This window comes from Ipomoea triloba, chromosome 1, assembly GCF_003576645.1.
Source record: "Ipomoea triloba cultivar NCNSP0323 chromosome 1, ASM357664v1".
Taxonomy (NCBI): Eukaryota; Viridiplantae; Streptophyta; class Magnoliopsida; order Solanales; family Convolvulaceae; genus Ipomoea; species Ipomoea triloba.
The window spans coordinates 18,310,918-18,327,680 of NC_044916.1; positions in this window are offsets into that span (position 1 = coordinate 18,310,918).

Genomic DNA, 16,763 nt, shown 5'->3' on the forward strand with positions numbered 1-16,763 from the left:
ATCAAACAGACTGGAGTGATGAAGAAAATGAGTGTGAGGAAGAGAGGGTAGGAAATGATAGGTCTTTCACGTTCAATCTTATGGAAAAAGATGAGTGGAGAGAGTTGACCACACTCGAAATTAAGGAAGGGTGTAAGGAGATATGGTTTGAAAGAGATGAGAAAATTTTTAGAGGGAGAGGAGAGGAAAAAGAAAAGGAAGTAGACACCATCTTAGAAGAGCTAAGGAGGGTGTTTGAGTCTAGAATTCTTCCAACTATGAATTTTATCTTTCCTTTATCTTTGTGGGTGTTCAAGGATGTTTCCCACCTTGGGATATTCCTTGAAGCTAAAGTTCACGGGACGCTTAGTCGGGTCCCAAAATCTATGTGCCTTGTAAGATAGGCCACTTTACGTCTGGCCAGGAGACTTAAAACCATGGCGCACTTGGGAGGCAGTCCCAATGTTATCTTACTTTTCTTTAAACCTTTTCCTTATTTTCTATAGTATGTTTTTCTTAGCTTTATTTCAATAATGTTTCTATAACCTCGGTTGAGCTAACAAGTACAGATTATACACACGAGAGTTATAAGTTGCCCGCAATCAATCACAAACATCATCACAAGCAAAGGAAGGAAAGGAAACCAAGGTAAGCTTTGCACAACACGGTTTCCACGCCACCACCACGCGTGTGGATAGGCGTGGAAAACTTCCAGAGAGCTGCCACGCCGCTCACATGCGTGTGAGCAGGCGTGGGAATAAACCAGAGAGCTCCCACGCCTACCACCACACGTGGTAGCGTGTGTGGACGGGCACCAGATTTTTCACGGATTTTTGCGCGAAGTGGTTTAAAACCCTTTCCTTGCTTCATTTCTTCCCCACCACGAGCAAGAACTCTCCCAAGCTGAAAATATACACTTTCTAAGCATTTCCTTCCAAGTCTCTCAACTTTTCTTAAGGATCTTAAGTCATTTCCAAGGTAAGAACATACTCTTCTTTGCTAATTACTTGTTTAATGAAGAACTTGTTTTATTTTTAAGAATATCTCCATGGGTTTTTCTTGTGTGACATTTTTCTTAAGATATATTGTTATGGGATGACTTGATAGACTTGTATTAAGCCTACATTGCTTCTATACACTATAAATTTCATGTTTTAACATCTCTTTGTGACTAGATCTTGAAATTGCTTGATTTGGGTATCCTCTTGTCATGATGAGATCCTTGTTGATATAGTGAGCATGGTGGGTAAAGTTTGCAACTTTCCTACTCTATAGGCACTACATTGCTATATTCTACTAGTTATTTGGTCCAATTTTAACTTTCATGATGCTTCCATTTTTCAACCTTGAGCTAGTCTAGAGGTAGAAGATGAAGTTGACCAAATGTTGACCTTTTGACTATGAAATGAGTATGGAATGGTATGAGCTAGTTCTTGCATGTATAGGATAGAATTGTTGATGGATATCAAAATGATGGTCGCATGCAATGAATTCTTATGAGCTTTTCTTTAAATATGTGCAGCATGCAATGAATTCTTATGAGCTTTTCTTTAAATATGTGCAATATTGTTCCTAATCAATATTTCTTTTCTTTAAATATGTGCAATATTGTTCCTAATCAATATTTAAATTGTTTAAATATGTGCAATATTGTTCCTAATCAATATTTAAATTGGCAAATGTTTTTCCTTGTGTTGCTTTGATTGCCCATGATATAGGAAAGATGTCTTTGCCACATGACCTTGCACAACAAATTGCTCAAAGGCTCCAAAGAGGGAAAGCCCTGACAGAAGAAAACAGTACGAGGAGCGCTAACACTCGCTATATAGAAGTATCCACCGGAACTCAAATTTTACTGATGACAGCAACCATGCTAGGCCGGTACAGGCAGTTGTTAAATTTTCCTATTGTGCAATGGAGACATATCGACTTGACAGTATTAGAGGATTATGAGTGCAAATATGGACTGGAGAGGTTGTGTAACACCCCAATTTTCACATCTTAGATTTATTACAAAATCCCTAATAATACATCGCGGAAGCTTACATCTAACCAGCAGAAAACTGGGTGTTACCGCCACGCTTAGGTATCTCTCCTATACCCAAACGTTAAGGTATCATACCGCATGGTAATTATGTGTATGATCAATCATACTGTGGGCGAAGTCTATTCGCCGAGTACTATATCACCCGGAAGGAAAAGGTACTCCTACGGGGGGTGCACACTTAAGTATAGTCACTCTATGTTCGGGTAGGTGTCGTTCTTATGAACCTAGTGAGGCTAGCTAGGAATCATTCCAACACTCCTATAAGTCCAGGGGATCAGTATTAGACCGGGTGATGACCACTGAACCCGAGTTCAATGATCCAAGTGGTCAAAAGTGGAGAAAGGACACCAAAGGCCTCACACTTTCTATCTAGGACTAAGTGGAAATTTTGAAATATGAATGTAGTTACACCGTGGCTACGGGAAAGAGAGATGTAATAAGTGTTTAAGTACCCAAAGGTTGTGGGTGATCTCTCTCTTTGAAAAGTGAAAGGTGATGGGAATCTCATTACGAGGGAAAGGTTTTTCTACTAAAGTGATTACAAGCAAGATATGTGATTTATGTTTTATACTACTTACTAGTATGTTTAATTGTTTAGCAATATATTGTTGAGTATGTAAATGAATATCAAATGACCTTGTCAAGAGGGAAAATGTTATGAGACGTTATTGAATTGTGCTCATAATGTATGCAAGTTGCTATTTATAACTGTTGCAGGTAGAATCTTGCATATGAGTAAGGTATAGGGTTTCTATGCAACAATTTTTACAAAACCTTTATTTAGATTTGAATAACCCATGGATATTCTTACTTAGCCGTTGTGCTAACTACACTTCACTGTGTTCTTATCAGATGCAGTCTAGTGTCAGTTCCTGCAGCCTGGTGAACTCCGAAAGTTCACCGGAGTATGTTTGTCAGGGCATGGATTATGACGATTACATACAGATGATGGAGGGAGAAGACCCATACGCACCTGGTTATGCTCCCGAGGCTCCCACGAACCCAGATACTCCTATGGCTCCGTCGGCCCCTTTTGTCTCTTGCCCGGTTATGGACGAGGTCCAGGCTGCTTACGGCTTTTACCCCATAGAGCCGTTAGATGGTAGCGACCCCCTGGAGTTCATTGTGCACTACCCCTACCCTTGGGACCCTAGCCCTCGGGATGTTTGGGAGGAGTGGTCAATGGTCATAACCACTTCTCGGTTTTTGGACCACATTACCTGGTATGAGGGGGAGTGGCACCTGGTCTGGGGAGAGTTCACTGGCCCCGTGTACCGCATGCTTGACTAGACGTCGGATCTTTGGGAGTCTTTGAGGAATTTTTTTTGGTGTACATATATTTTTGTAGCCTTAGTGATGGCTAGGCATGACCAGTTGNCTTTAAATATGTGCAATATTGTTCCTAATCAATATTTAAATTGGCAAATGTTTTTCCTTGTGTTGCTTTGATTGCCCATGATATAGGAAAGATGTCTTTGCCACATGACCTTGCACAACAAATTGCTCAAAGGCTCCAAAGAGGGAAAGCCCTGACAGAAGAAAACAGTACGAGGAGCGCTAACACTCGCTATATAGAAGTATCCACCGGAACTCAAATTTTACTGATGACAGCAACCATGCTAGGCCGGTACAGGCAGTTGTTAAATTTTCCTATTGTGCAATGGAGACATATCGACTTGACAGTATTAGAGGATTATGAGTGCAAATATGGACTGGAGAGGTTGTGTAACACCCCAATTTTCACATCTTAGATTTATTACAAAATCCCTAATAATACATCGCGGAAGCTTACATCTAACCAGCAGAAAACTGGGTGTTACCGCCACGCTTAGGTATCTCTCCTATACCCAAACGTTAAGGTATCATACCGCATGGTAATTATGTGTATGATCAATCATACTGTGGGCGAAGTCTATTCGCCGAGTACTATATCACCCGGAAGGAAAAGGTACTCCTACGGGGGGTGCACACTTAAGTATAGTCACTCTATGTTCGGGTAGGTGTCGTTCTTATGAACCTAGTGAGGCTAGCTAGGAATCATTCCAACACTCCTATAAGTCCAGGGGATCAGTATTAGACCGGGTGATGACCACTGAACCCGAGTTCAATGATCCAAGTGGTCAAAAGTGGAGAAAGGACACCAAAGGCCTCACACTTTCTATCTAGGACTAAGTGGAAATTTTGAAATATGAATGTAGTTACACCGTGGCTACGGGAAAGAGAGATGTAATAAGTGTTTAAGTACCCAAAGGTTGTGGGTGATCTCTCTCTTTGAAAAGTGAAAGGTGATGGGAATCTCATTACGAGGGAAAGGTTTTTCTACTAAAGTGATTACAAGCAAGATATGTGATTTATGTTTTATACTACTTACTAGTATGTTTAATTGTTTAGCAATATATTGTTGAGTATGTAAATGAATATCAAATGACCTTGTCAAGAGGGAAAATGTTATGAGACGTTATTGAATTGTGCTCATAATGTATGCAAGTTGCTATTTATAACTGTTGCAGGTAGAATCTTGCATATGAGTAAGGTATAGGGTTTCTATGCAACAATTTTTACAAAACCTTTATTTAGATTTGAATAACCCATGGATATTCTTACTTAGCCGTTGTGCTAACTACACTTCACTGTGTTCTTATCAGATGCAGTCTAGTGTCAGTTCCTGCAGCCTGGTGAACTCCGAAAGTTCACCGGAGTATGTTTGTCAGGGCATGGATTATGACGATTACATACAGATGATGGAGGGAGAAGACCCATACGCACCTGGTTATGCTCCCGAGGCTCCCACGAACCCAGATACTCCTATGGCTCCGTCGGCCCCTTTTGTCTCTTGCCCGGTTATGGACGAGGTCCAGGCTGCTTACGGCTTTTACCCCATAGAGCCGTTAGATGGTAGCGACCCCCTGGAGTTCATTGTGCACTACCCCTACCCTTGGGACCCTAGCCCTCGGGATGTTTGGGAGGAGTGGTCAATGGTCATAACCACTTCTCGGTTTTTGGACCACATTACCTGGTATGAGGGGGAGTGGCACCTGGTCTGGGGAGAGTTCACTGGCCCCGTGTACCGCATGCTTGACTAGACGTCGGATCTTTGGGAGTCTTTGAGGAATTTTTTTTGGTGTACATATATTTTTGTAGCCTTAGTGATGGCTAGGCATGACCAGTTGCGTCTAGGTTGAACCTTGTTGTTTTTTTTGGCCCGAGGGGCAATCTTATGTATGTATTTTTGCAAGATTATGTACTTTGCTTAATGAAGCTTCACTAGTTGATATGTATCAAAGCGTTAAGTATTTGTTGAGTGATTGTTGTGATGAGAAAAGTTCCTTNCTGCAGCCTGGTGAACTCCGAAAGTTCACCGGAGTATGTTTGTCAGGGCATGGATTATGACGATTACATACAGATGATGGAGGGAGAAGACCCATACGCACCTGGTTATGCTCCCGAGGCTCCCACGAACCCAGATACTCCTATGGCTCCGTCGGCCCCTTTTGTCTCTTGCCCGGTTATGGACGAGGTCCAGGCTGCTTACGGCTTTTACCCCATAGAGCCGTTAGATGGTAGCGACCCCCTGGAGTTCATTGTGCACTACCCCTACCCTTGGGACCCTAGCCCTCGGGATGTTTGGGAGGAGTGGTCAATGGTCATAACCACTTCTCGGTTTTTGGACCACATTACCTGGTATGAGGGGGAGTGGCACCTGGTCTGGGGAGAGTTCACTGGCCCCGTGTACCGCATGCTTGACTAGACGTCGGATCTTTGGGAGTCTTTGAGGAATTTTTTTTGGTGTACATATATTTTTGTAGCCTTAGTGATGGCTAGGCATGACCAGTTGCGTCTAGGTTGAACCTTGTTGTTTTTTTTTTGGCCCGAGGGGCAATCTTATGTATGTATTTTTGCAAGATTATGTACTTTGCTTAATGAAGCTTCACTAGTTGATATGTATCAAAGCGTTAAGTATTTGTTGAGTGATTGTTGTGATGAGAAAAGTTCCTTTAGCCTGTGCACCTAGAGTGAGGTTTATCGAGGAATGATAGAACTCTCCCTCTAGGTGTGGCGGTAATGTCTCGGATGTACGGGAAGGTAGGTCCGGGGTGTTACAAAGTGGTATCAAAGCCTAGGTTGAACCTTCGGGAATTAGGTCGAAGCCTAGGTTGTATGGCCTCGTTGTAGGTCTAGGATTGAAATTCGGAGAATTCAATTTTCAAAGTCCAAGTTTGAGTCAGCCTAAGTTTGCTAAGTCTGAACCTAAGTGTGAGTTCTGGAGCGGAGCTGGAGACCAGGCAGCATCAAGAAGGGGTACCTCATCATCTGTATTTCGTGAAACCTCCCGATTCTAGAATGCTTTGATCAATATTTGTGTATCTTTATGTGTGTTAATCATTACTTATAATTGTTGTGAGTAAGCATAATAGTATAGTGCGTTCCTAACTGTTATGCCATAGTTGAGATACGTGGTTGATGAGCATGGCGAAGTGAATGTTGGGAACTGCTGGATAGTACTTGAGTAGCTGCTATACTAACTGCGTAGCTAGCTAACTCCTTAAGAGCTTTTATGCTTCAAGAACTAACTTGAAACTGTCGTTTGGTGAAGATGCCGCCTAGACGAAATATACCTGTCGGTCAGGGCGACGAGATATCGGCAATGGACCGTATGGCTCTCGCAATGGAACAAATGGCCGGATTTATGATGGCTCAACAAGTCCAGAATCAAAATAACAGACAACCGCGAGTTGATTTTGCAAAGGCCATAGCGAGCAGGCAGCCACCATACTATGCGGGTGAAGAAGACCCGTTGATCTTAGAAGGGAAAGCACCCGTGGGAGAAAGCAGCACGGCAAACCAAGGCAAGATCTACGTCGTTAACAGCGAACAAGCTCAGGCTAGCGACGTTGTGACCGGTACATTCCTTATTAACTCAGTACCTGGCTTAGTATTGTTCGATACAGGAGCTACCAATTCATTTATATCATCTACATTTGCGGATAAATTAAAGTTAAGGCCTACTATCGAGTTAGATTTGAATGTAAGAACTGCCTCGGGAATAGTAGTGGCCTGTAAGGAGGGATATGACAATATCACAATAGAAATAGCGGGATCCAACTGTCCCGGAAACCTCATTCGTTTCGATCTAGAGGGTATCGATGTGATACTAGGAATGGACTGGTTGGACAAACATAAGGCTCAGATAGTATGCAGTGAGCGAAAGGTTGTCCTGCGAGGATCGAAGGGGAGGAGGATATCCTATCGAGGAATGGAAAAGCAACCTGAACCAAGGTTGATGACGATGCAGAGGTTGATGAAGTACGCTCGCAAAGGGCGTGAAGTGTACCTCTGTTTAATGCAGGAAGCTGGGATGGAAGAACCTGAATTAAATCAAATCCCAGTGGTGCGTGAATTTCCTGATGTGTTCCCAGATGACCTCACGGAAATACCGCCAGAGAGGGAAGTGGAATTTACCATCGACCTCATACCGGGAACCGCACCAGTCTCGAAGGCGCCTTATCGAATGGCACCAAAGGAGATTGAGGAGTTGAAGGCTCAACTGGCAGAGTTATTGGAGAAGGAATTTATTAAACCAAGTGTGTCACCTTGGGGCGCACCGGTACTGTTTGTGAGGAAAAAGGATGGAAGCCTAAGACTGTGCATTGACTATAGGGAGCTCAATCGAGTCACAGTGAAGAACAGATACCCATTACCCAGGATCGACGATCTGTTTGATCAACTGAGGGGAGCGGGCGTGTTTTCAAAAATTGATTTACGGTCAGGGTATCACCAAGTGCGAGTCGCGGAATAGGATATTTCTAAAACCGCATTTCGGACTAGGTATGGGCACTATGAATTCACGGTCATGCCATTCGGAGTGACCAACGCACTAGGAACTTTCATGGACTTGATGAACAGGATTTTCCTTCCATACCAGGATAAGTTCATTGTTGTCTTCATAGATGACATTTTGGTTTATTCTAAGACACCGGAAGAGCANGAGTAAGCATAATAGTATAGTGCGTTCCTAACTGTTATGCCATAGTTGAGATACGTGGTTGATGAGCATGGCGAAGTGAATGTTGGGAACTGCTGGATAGTACTTGAGTAGCTGCTATACTAACTGCGTAGCTAGCTAACTCCTTAAGAGCTTTTATGCTTCAAGAACTAACTTGAAACTGTCGTTTGGTGAAGATGCCGCCTAGACGAAATATACCTGTCGGTCAGGGCGACGAGATATCGGCAATGGACCGTATGGCTCTCGCAATGGAACAAATGGCCGGATTTATGATGGCTCAACAAGTCCAGAATCAAAATAACAGACAACCGCGAGTTGATTTTGCAAAGGCCATAGCGAGCAGGCAGCCACCATACTATGCGGGTGAAGAAGACCCGTTGATCTTAGAAGGGAAAGCACCCGTGGGAGAAAGCAGCACGGCAAACCAAGGCAAGATCTACGTCGTTAACAGCGAACAAGCTCAGGCTAGCGACGTTGTGACCGGTACATTCCTTATTAACTCAGTACCTGGCTTAGTATTGTTCGATACAGGAGCTACCAATTCATTTATATCATCTACATTTGCGGATAAATTAAAGTTAAGGCCTACTATCGAGTTAGATTTGAATGTAAGAACTGCCTCGGGAATAGTAGTGGCCTGTAAGGAGGGATATGACAATATCACAATAGAAATAGCGGGATCCAACTGTCCCGGAAACCTCATTCGTTTCGATCTAGAGGGTATCGATGTGATACTAGGAATGGACTGGTTGGACAAACATAAGGCTCAGATAGTATGCAGTGAGCGAAAGGTTGTCCTGCGAGGATCGAAGGGGAGGAGGATATCCTATCGAGGAATGGAAAAGCAACCTGAACCAAGGTTGATGACGATGCAGAGGTTGATGAAGTACGCTCGCAAAGGGCGTGAAGTGTACCTCTGTTTAATGCAGGAAGCTGGGATGGAAGAACCTGAATTAAATCAAATCCCAGTGGTGCGTGAATTTCCTGATGTGTTCCCAGATGACCTCACGGAAATACCGCCAGAGAGGGAAGTGGAATTTACCATCGACCTCATACCGGGAACCGCACCAGTCTCGAAGGCGCCTTATCGAATGGCACCAAAGGAGATTGAGGAGTTGAAGGCTCAACTGGCAGAGTTATTGGAGAAGGAATTTATTAAACCAAGTGTGTCACCTTGGGGCGCACCGGTACTGTTTGTGAGGAAAAAGGATGGAAGCCTAAGACTGTGCATTGACTATAGGGAGCTCAATCGAGTCACAGTGAAGAACAGATACCCATTACCCAGGATCGACGATCTGTTTGATCAACTGAGGGGAGCGGGCGTGTTTTCAAAAATTGATTTACGGTCAGGGTATCACCAAGTGCGAGTCGCGGAATAGGATATTTCTAAAACCGCATTTCGGACTAGGTATGGGCACTATGAATTCACGGTCATGCCATTCGGAGTGACCAACGCACTAGGAACTTTCATGGACTTGATGAACAGGATTTTCCTTCCATACCAGGATAAGTTCATTGTTGTCTTCATAGATGACATTTTGGTTTATTCTAAGTTCATTGTTGTCTTCATAGATGACATTTTGGTTTATTCTAAGACACCGGAAGAGCATGAAGAACATCTCAGGATGACGTTACAAACGTTGAGGGAAAATGAAGAACATCTCAGGATGACGTTACAAACGTTGAGGGAAAAGAAACTTTACGCAAAACTTTCAAAGTGCGAATTTTGGAAAGAGGAAGTAGCATTCATGGGTCACATAATCACCAGGGAAGGGATAGCGGTGGATCCAACTAAAATAACAGCCATAATGGAATGGGAACCGCCCAAATCGGTTACAGAAGTCTGAAGTTTCTTGGGATTGGCAGGATATTACAGGAGATTTGTCCAGGATTTCTCAAAGATAGCAAGACCTTTGACCAATCTGCTCAAGAAGACTACCAAATACAGTTGGAGTGGGGAATGCGAGCATGCGTTTCAAGAACTCAAGAAGAGGTTAACGACTGCCCCAATGTTAACTTTACCTGTGGGAACGGAAGGCTATGAGCTATACACAGATGCGTCTCACAAAGGACTAGGATGTGTCTTGATGCAACATGGAAGGGTAATAGCTTACGCATCTCGTCAACTAAAACCACACGAGGCTAACTACCCAACCCACGATCTGGAACTAGCAGCTGTGGTGTTTGCCCTCAAAATCTGGCGACATTATCTTTATGGAATCACTTGCAAGATCTTTACGGATCATCAGAGTTTGAAGTACATCTTCACTCAAAGGGATTTTAACTTAAGACATAGGAGATGGTTGGAGTTAATCAAGGACTATGATATGGAAATCCAATACCAAGAGGGTAAGGCAAACAATGTAGCAGATGCTTTGAGCCGAAAGCCAAATCATGTTCTCTGGGTATTACCTGAACAATTATGCAAGGATTTTCAGAAACTCAATCTGGNGGATTAATGAACCAATTAATGAGAGAAGGTCACAACACACCTTATTCTGTTCATCCAGGAGGGGACAAACTGTACAAGGATCTGAGGCAAAATTTCTGGTGGATGGGCATGAAGAAGGATATTGCGGAATTTGTCGCTAAATGCTTGAATTGCCAAAAGGTTAAGGCAGAGAGAAGTAAGCCGAAAGGGTTGCTACAACCATTGGAGGTTCCTCAATGGAAGTGGGATTCAATCTCCATGGACTTTGTGGGAGGATTGCCAAGGACAAGAGCCGGAAATGACCAAGTATGGGTTGTTGTTGATCGGTTAACCAAGACGGCAAGATTTATTCCGATGAACAAAACTTGGTCAATGAAGAAGATGGCAAGAGCCTACATCAAGTATGTGGTTAAATATCATGGGATAGCACGCGATATTATTTCAGACCGAGATTCACGATTCCTATCAAGATTTTGGGAAACATTACAGGTAGCCATGGGTACGCAACTCAAGATGAGCACTGCCTTTCATCCTGCCACTAATGTCAAACGGAGCGAACAATCCAAACCTTGGAAGATATGCTCAGAGGTTGTGCACTCGATTTCCAGGGCTCGTGGGATGAGCAGTTGGATCTAATTGAATTCTCATACAACAACAGCTATCATGCCACCATAAGAATGGCTCCTTACGAAGCATTATATGGACAGAAGTGTCGGAGTCCACTATGTTGGAGCGATAAGAGTGATGCTGTTATTCTTGGGCCTCAGTACTTACAAGAAACCATTGAGGCAATCAAAGTGATTCAGGGGAGAATGAAAATCGCACAAGATCGCCAAAAGTCTTATGCTGATCTAAAGCGACAATCCGTAGAATACCAAGTGGGAGAGAAAGTATTATTGAAAGTCTCACCCACAAAAGGGGTCAAAAGATTTGGAAAGAAAGGGAAACTGAGCCCTCGATTTATAGGACCCTATGAAATTTTAGAAAGAGTGGGAAATCTAGCATACCGATTGGCTCTACCCATCGAGCTGGACAGAGTACATAATGTGTTTTATGTCTCTCAATTGAAATGATATGTACCTGATGTGTCTCATGTACTAGAGCCGGAGGGACTGACAATGGATGACTCATTGACGTATGAAGAGAGACCAATTCAAATCTTGGATTCTAAAACCCGAGACACGAGGAGGAAGTCGATCAGGATGGTCAAAGTTCAATGGTCAAACCATAGCCCAGAAGAAGCTACCTGGGAATTGGAAGACGCGATGATGGAACGATATCCAGAGTTGTTTAACTCAAGTAAGTAAGAGTCAATCTACTTGTTATGTGTCTAAGAAACTTGATGTGCAATGTTCTATGTGCTAATTGCCATATGTGTGCATGAAAGAAGGTAGCGGTCTACTGAGAAAGTAAGTTTCGGGGACGAAACTTTTCTTAAGGAGGGTAGACTGTAACCCCTCACCTATTCCAGTAAAATTAAGGTTCGAAAAATATTTCTTTAGGCTATAACATTCATGAGATGATCTCCCGATGCCTCAAAAGAATTATTATAAGTAAGGACAGTTAGTAATAAGCTGCGATCGTACGTCCCGGTCACGAACCGTAAAAATTTTAGGAACTAGTATTCGGACCCGTTTGTCCTAGAAATGGATTTTTAGACATCATACTGTTATTCTTGAATTTCCTATTTAATTAGATTAGCCCATAGCAGCTAAAATTTATTTGTGATCGTACATCGCGAGATTTCGCGGTGTACCGAACCTAGCCCAATTTTGAGTTCTAGACTGGAATAAATTTTTGGGTTCGAGAATTATTTGAATTGAATTAGTTTTTACTGAGAATTCATCTGATTTAATCCCAATCAGTCTAAGCTAAGATATTTTAGATTATTTTATTCCATTTTATTTTAGATCTTATCACATAAGGGTGAGACTAGTCAACTAAGACTGGAGTGGGTTTATAAGGCAAATTTTTCCCTTTTTCCTTGTGATTGCCGAAAAAAAAAGAGAGAGAGAGAGAGTGGGATTTTCATCATCTTCATCAAGCTTCAAGACTCCATAGCTAGCAATTTCTTCACAACTCTCAAGTTATTCGGTAAAACTCCAATTTTATTCGGTAGAGAGCTTTATTTTTCATCCTAAAACATGAATCTAAGTTAAGATTTCTTAAAATCATGTGTTATGTTGTTGATGGAATTCTAGGGTTTTAAGGTCAATTGGGAGAAAATCATCTACAAGGATCTCCTACAAAATTTGAAACCCGGATGAGGTAAGGAATCCCTTTAATTGGTTGAGGTTGTTTGAAACTAGATAATTGATAGCTTGGTTGAAATATGATGAGTGCTAGGTGGTTGTCAATGTGCCCAAAATATTTAATTTAAGTACACTAGGTATATTATAAAATGGATGTAATGTATGTGTGTGTAATGTAGTATAGTATATATATATATATATGTGTTTTATGCTTATATATATATGAAACTGTATGGGTATATATATATATTCACGTGTGGTGTGTGTGTGTGTAATTAAGCTATATATATATGTACATATAATAAGCATGTATGTAAGTGTAATATATATATACATTTGTAACTATTAGGTAACTATATATGGTATGTACATACGTGTAGTATAGTATATATATATATATATATATATATATATATATATATATATAATTTAAACATGTGTATTATGTATATATATATATATATGAAAGCCGTATATATATATAAGTACATATATGGGTATGTATGTATTAATAAAATGTCACCTTTTGTGTGAAGTATATGGTATGTATAAACCATAATTATATATGTTGTTAGTAAGAAGAGTAATGCTATGTAGTTAGGTATAAGTGCTATGAAGATTGTGTTACACATGGGTGAACTTATACATAGTATAAGGAAGTGGTAGTATGTGCTTGTAAAGAATAAATATATGTTATGTGTTATGCATATGTTGAAGTTGGGAAATGTATAGGTTATATGCATTGAGATGTATGTGTCAAATGTGAGAATTATGTGATAAATGTGGAGTTGAAAGTGTAGAGTAGTTACACTTGAATTACTTTTGTGAAAGGATGTTAGTGGATCATCCAAATGTTTTAAAAAAGAAAAGGAGAATTTTTGAATTGGGTTAAAAGGAGAATTAATTTTCGAGTATTGGGATTGACCCAAGTATGTCCAAACTATCTTCAAAGCAAGAAAGGGAAAGGAATAGAAAAATGTTTTCAAACCTTAGTTCTAGTAAAGTGGTGAAGGATCTTGTTAACCACGGAATAAAGATGAGCTTAAAGTGTCTATTCCGCATGGTAATTATGTGTATGCTCAATCATACTGTGGGCGAAGTCTATTCGCCGAGTACTATATCACCCGGAAGGAAAAGGTACTCCTACGGGGGTGTGCACACTTAAGTATAGTCACTCTATGTTCGGGTAGGTGTCGTTCTTATATATATGGTATGTACATACTATATATAGTATATATGATATATATATATTAATATATATATATATAATATATTATATTTATATATTATCATGAATGTATTATATGTACGGTATATATGGGTATGTATGTATTAATAAAATGTACTTTTTGAGTATATGGTATGTATAAACCATAATTATATATGTTGTTAGAAGAAGTAATACTATGTAGTTAGTATATGTGCTATGAAGATTGTGTTACACATGGGTGAACTTATAATAGTATAAGGAAGTGTAGTATGTGCTTGTAAAGAATAAATATATGTTATGTGTTATGCTATGTTGAAGTTGGGAAATGTATATGTTATATGCATTGAGATGTATGTGTCAAATGTATATGTGATAAATGTGGAGTTGAAAGTGAGGTAGTTACACTTGAATTACTTTTGTGAAAGGATGTTAGTGGATCATCCAAATGTTTTGAAAAAGAAAAGGAGAATTTTTGAATTGGGTTAAAAGGAGAATTAATTTCCGAGTATTGGGATTGACCCAAGTATGTCCAAAATATTTTCAATGCAAGAAAGGAAAGAGTAGAAAAATGTTTTCAAACCTTAGTTCTAGTAAAGTGNGTTACACATGGGTGAACTTATACATAGTATAAGGAAGTGGTAGTATGTGCTTGTAAAGAATAAATATATGTTATGTGTTATGCATATGTTGAAGTTGGGAAATGTATAGGTTATATGCATTGAGATGTATGTGTCAAATGTGAGAATTATGTGATAAATGTGGAGTTGAAAGTGTAGAGTAGTTACACTTGAATTACTTTTGTGAAAGGATGTTAGTGGATCATCCAAATGTTTTAAAAAAGAAAAGGAGAATTTTTGAATTGGGTTAAAAGGAGAATTAATTTTCGAGTATTGGGATTGACCCAAGTATGTCCAAACTATCTTCAAAGCAAGAAAGGGAAAGGAATAGAAAAATGTTTTCAAACCTTAGTTCTAGTAAAGTGGTGAAGGATCTTGTTAACCACGGAATAAAGATGAGCTTAAAGTGTCTATTCCGCATGGTAATTATGTGTATGCTCAATCATACTGTGGGCGAAGTCTATTCGCCGAGTACTATATCACCCGGAAGGAAAAGGTACTCCTACGGGGGGGTGCACACTTAAGTATAGTCACTCTATGTTCGGGTAGGTGTCGTTCTTATGAACCTAGTGAGGCTAGCTAGGAATCATTCCAACGCTCCTATAAGTCCAGGGGATCAGTATTAGACCGGGCGATGACCACTGAACCCGAGTTCAACGATCCAAGTGGTCAAAAGTGGAGAAAGGACTCCAAAGGCCTCACACTTTCTATCTAGGACTAAGTGGAATTTTGAAATATGAATGTAGTTACTCCGTAGCTACGGGAAAGAGAGATGTAACAAGTTTTAAGTACCCAAAGGTTGTGGGTGATCTCTCTCTTTGAAAAGTGAAAAGTGATGAGAATCTCATTATGAGGGAAAGGTTTTTCTACTAAAGTGATTACAAGCAAGATATGTGATTTATGTTTTATACTACTTACTAGTATGTTTAATTGTTTAGCAATATATTGTTGAGTATGTAAATGAATATCAAATGACCTTGTCAAGAGGGAAAATGTTATGAGACGTTATTGAATTGTGCTCATAATGTATGCAAGTTGCTATTTATAACTGTTGCAGGTAGAATCTTGCATATGAGTAAGGTATAGGGTTTCTATGCAACAATTTTTACAAAACCTTTATTTAGATTTGAATAACCCATGGATATTCTTACTTAGCCGTTGTGGTAACTACACTTCACTGTGTTCTTATCAGATGCAGTCTAGTGTTAACTACACTTCACTGTGTTCTTATCAGATGCAGTCTAGTGTCAGCTACACTTCACTGTGTTCTTATCAGATGCAGTCTAGTGTCAGTTCCTCTTCACTGTGTTCTTATCAGATGCAGTCTAGTGTCAGTTCCTGCAGCCCGGTGAACTCCGAAAGTTCACCGGAGTATGTTTGTCAGGGCATGGATTACGACGATTACATACAGATGATGGAGGGAGAAGACCCATACGCACCTGGTTATGCTCCCGAGGCTCCCACAAACCCAGATACTCCTATGGCTCCGTCGGCCCCTTTTGTCTCTTGCCCGGTTATGGACGAGGTCCAGGCTGCTTACGGCTTTTACCCCATAGAGCCGTTAGATGGTAGCGACCCCCTGGAGTTCATTGTGCACTACCCCTACCCTTGGGACCCTAGCCCTCGGGATGTTTGGGAGGAGTGGTCGATGGTTATAACCACTTCTCGGTTTTTGGACCACATTACCTGGTATGAGGGGGAGTGGCACCTGGTCTGGGGAGAGTTCACTGGCCCCGTGTACCGCATGCTTGACTAGACGTCGGATCTTTGGGAGTCTTTGAGGAATTTTTTTTGGTGTACATATATTTTTGTAGCCTTAGTGATGGCTAGGCATGACCAGTTGCGTCTAGGTTGAACCTTGTTGTTTTTTTTTTGGCCCGAGGGGCAATCTTATGTATGTATTTTTGCAAGATTATGTACTTTGCTTAATGAAGCTTCACTAGTTGATATGTATCAAAGCGTTAAGTATTTGTTGAGTGATTGTTGTGATGAGAAAAGTTCCTTTAGCCTGTGCACCTAGAGTGAGGTTTATCGAGGAATGATAGAACTCTCCCTCTAGGTGTGGCGGTAATGTCTCGGATGTACGGGAAGGTAGGTCCGGGGTGTTACACCAACTCCCGCCTCTGGCTTCTGCAGTTTCTCCTCGACCCTCGACTAGACACCAGCCAAACTGCCAAAGCCCACAGCCACTGCCCACCAGGTTTGTTCTATACTTCAACTCTT